This window comes from Pinus tabuliformis, chromosome 7 (assembly GCF_031772625.1).
Source record: "Pinus tabuliformis cultivar Carrire ecotype Pingquan chromosome 7, CPIR1, whole genome shotgun sequence".
NCBI classification, from domain to species: Eukaryota; Viridiplantae; Streptophyta; class Pinopsida; order Pinales; family Pinaceae; genus Pinus; species Pinus tabuliformis.
In genome coordinates this window covers 2,024,102,812-2,024,105,930 of record NC_142293.1, presented here as the reverse complement: position 1 = coordinate 2,024,105,930, position 3,119 = coordinate 2,024,102,812, and positions in this window count along the sequence as shown.

The following is a 3,119-nucleotide window of genomic DNA, read 5'->3' as shown; positions in this document are numbered from 1 at the left end:
TGTTTATGGAAGAACTATACTACCTAATATTTCACACACCTCCCCACCCCCCACACATCCATTTGTTCTGCACAACTCATCCTCCACACAATTCAACTATTTGCACATCCTTTCCTCTACACAAGCAATCTATTGCACATATAAAATCTCCATACATGATACCCTACAAATACCACTTCAACACCTTTATTCCATACTTAGTGGATATCAACCATTTTCTCCTTTTGAGGTTAATTGAAATCTCATTTAAGAAAGTATGATCCTCGAGGTAAAAAAAGTGCTTGATATTGTACTACATGAAATACATGCCATCACTGTTGTGTGTGGAGCATGATTGTTCAAAGGTCTTTGTTTCAGCCGGATATATACCCCAGGAAGTTTGTACACCCCTCCACGCGGAGGGGACTTGTCCCCCCCCGCCCTGCGGGGGTCCGGGGGGGCCGATCCCCCCGGTTGGGGGGTCCGGGGGCCAGCGGTCCCCCGGCAGGGGCTCGGGGGCAGTGCCCCCGAAGCTAAAAACAAATGTAAAATTGCCTTGTAAAAGTATAGTAATTTCTAGTCAATCTGGGTCGTTCATTAGGCAGATGATCTGACGGTAGAACTTATGTTTAGTTTAGGGTTTTTTGCCCTAGAAGGCAACCCCCTCTCTTTGTATGAGGGCATTGTATTTGAGGTTGAGATATAGATGTGTATTCTGTGAGCGAGAAATATAGAGGTGAGACTGTGAGAGAAAACAGAGGATATTACAGCGGATTTGTTGTAGGTTGTGTCTCTTCATTTTGCTGGATAATAGAAAGGAAGGACTGGTTGTTCGGGGTGGACGTAGCCCAAACTGGGTGAACCACGTATATCTGTGTCTCTCTTGTTTTGTGTGTTTTCTGTGTTTATATTTCTGCAATATTTTATGTGTTCCATTGCTCCGTAATATATAATTTTTTAACAACTGGTATCAGAGCTGAAGGTCTATTTGGCTGATAAACTCACAGGAAAGAAGGGTTCCTGGTTCGAGTGGGAGCAATGGCGGAAGATGGTAAGTTTAGGGTCGAGAAATTTAATGGCCAAAACTTCTCGCTGTGGAAGATGCAGATGGAAGATTATATGTATCAGAAAGATCTATACCTACCATTGGGCGAAAAACAAAGATGCCGACGGGTATGAAAGACGAAGAATGGAACATTCTCAATAGAAAGGCACTCGGAAGAATACGGTTGTGCCTTGCTGCGTCAGTCGCCTTCAACATTTCGAAGGAAACCACGATAGAGGGTTTGATGCAGACATTGTCGAAACTATATGAAAAACCCTCGGCCTCAAAAAAGGTATTTCTTATGAAACGGTTATTTAATATGAATATGTCGGAAGGTGGATCTGTTGCAAACCATTTAAATGATTTTAATACAGTTACAAGTCAGTTAAGTTCTGTAGGGGTAAACTTTGATGATGAAGTTAGAGCTCTGTTATTCTTGTGCTCATTACCAGAAAGTTGGAATGGTTTGGTAATGGCCATTAGTAACTCCGTTTCTGGATCTAGTACTTTAAAGTTTGATGATGTTGTCGGTGCTATCCTTAGCGAGGAAATGCGACGGAAAAGCTCTGGTGAGACATCGGGAAATGCTTTGAGTGCAGAATCTAGAGGAAGAAAAATGGAAAGTGGAAAGAGCTCAGGATATCGCAGTAAATCAAGGAAAGGCAGATCCAAGTCCAGATCGGGGATAGTGTGCTGGAAATGTGGAAAGAAAGGACACGTAAAGAAAGACTGTAGATCTCGGAAGGGAAAAGAAGGAGATGCACAGCAAGAAAACAATCATGAAGCAAATGTGACAGGTGAGGTGTTACAAGATGCTTTGATTCTTTCTTTCGAAAATATTACTGATTCCTAGGTGGTAGATTCAGGTGCTTCATTCCATGCCACACCTAATAAGAAATACTTTCATGACTCTGTTCAAGGAGATTTTGGACAAGTTCGTCTACGTGATGATAAACCCTGTAAAATCGTTGGAATGGGTAAGGTTCTTGTAAAATAGCAGAATGGAAACCAATGGCTATTAAAGGAGGTAAGGCATGTTGCAAATCTAAAGAAAAATTTGATTTCAACAGGGCAGTTAGGCGGTGAAGGTTGTGTGACAACTTTCACAGATAAAGCTTGGAAGGTCACCAAAGGAGCCCTGCTAATAGAAAAAGGCGAAAAGGTTGGTACATTGTATTTATGCAATGGTATTTCTAACTCTGTTAATGCTTTAACTTCCAACGGAGCAGATGCAGCATTATGGCATCATAGGCTCGGACACATGAGTGAAAAGGGGATGAAGATTCTTCACTCAAGGAATTTGTTGCCGGGTTTGAAGAATGTTGATTTGGACTTCTGTGAGAAGTTCATTTATGGAAAACAGAAGAGAGTCATATTTCTCAGAGTTGGGAAAGAAAAGAAGAACGAAAAATTAGAGCTTGTGCATATAGATGTATGGGGACCTGCTCAGGTATCATCTCTCGGTGGCTCTCGTTATTATGTTACCTTTATTGATGATGCAACTAGAAAAACTTGGATTTATTGTATCAAGAATAAATCTAATGTATTTGATACTTTCAAGAAATGGAAAGCTTTGGTTGAGATTGAGACAGGAAAGAAATTGAAGTGTCTTAGATCAGACAATGGAGGTGAATATTGCAGCAAAGAGTTTGATAGGTACTGTTCAGAACATGGAATTCGCAGAGAGAAGACAGTTCCAAGAACACCACAAGAAAATGGTGCGTCAGAAAGGATGAACAGAACAATCATGGAGCGTGCAAGGTGCATGAGATTGCATGCAGGATTGCCTTTACAGTTTTGGGCAGATGCTGTAGATACCGCTGTTTATCTAATAAACAGAGGGCCTTCAAGTTGCTTGGATGGTGGTGTTCCGAAGGAAGCATGGACAGGTAAAAAGGTAAACTACTCTTTTTTAAAGCCTTTTGGTTGTGAGGCCTTTGTCCATATTGATAAAGAAAATAGAACAAATCTTGAGGCAAAGTCAAAGAAATGTACCTTTATTGGATATGGTGTTAATGATTTTGGTTATCGCTTATATGATTATGAAAATCACAAAATCATTAGGAGTAGAGATGTAATATTCAATGAAAAGGTC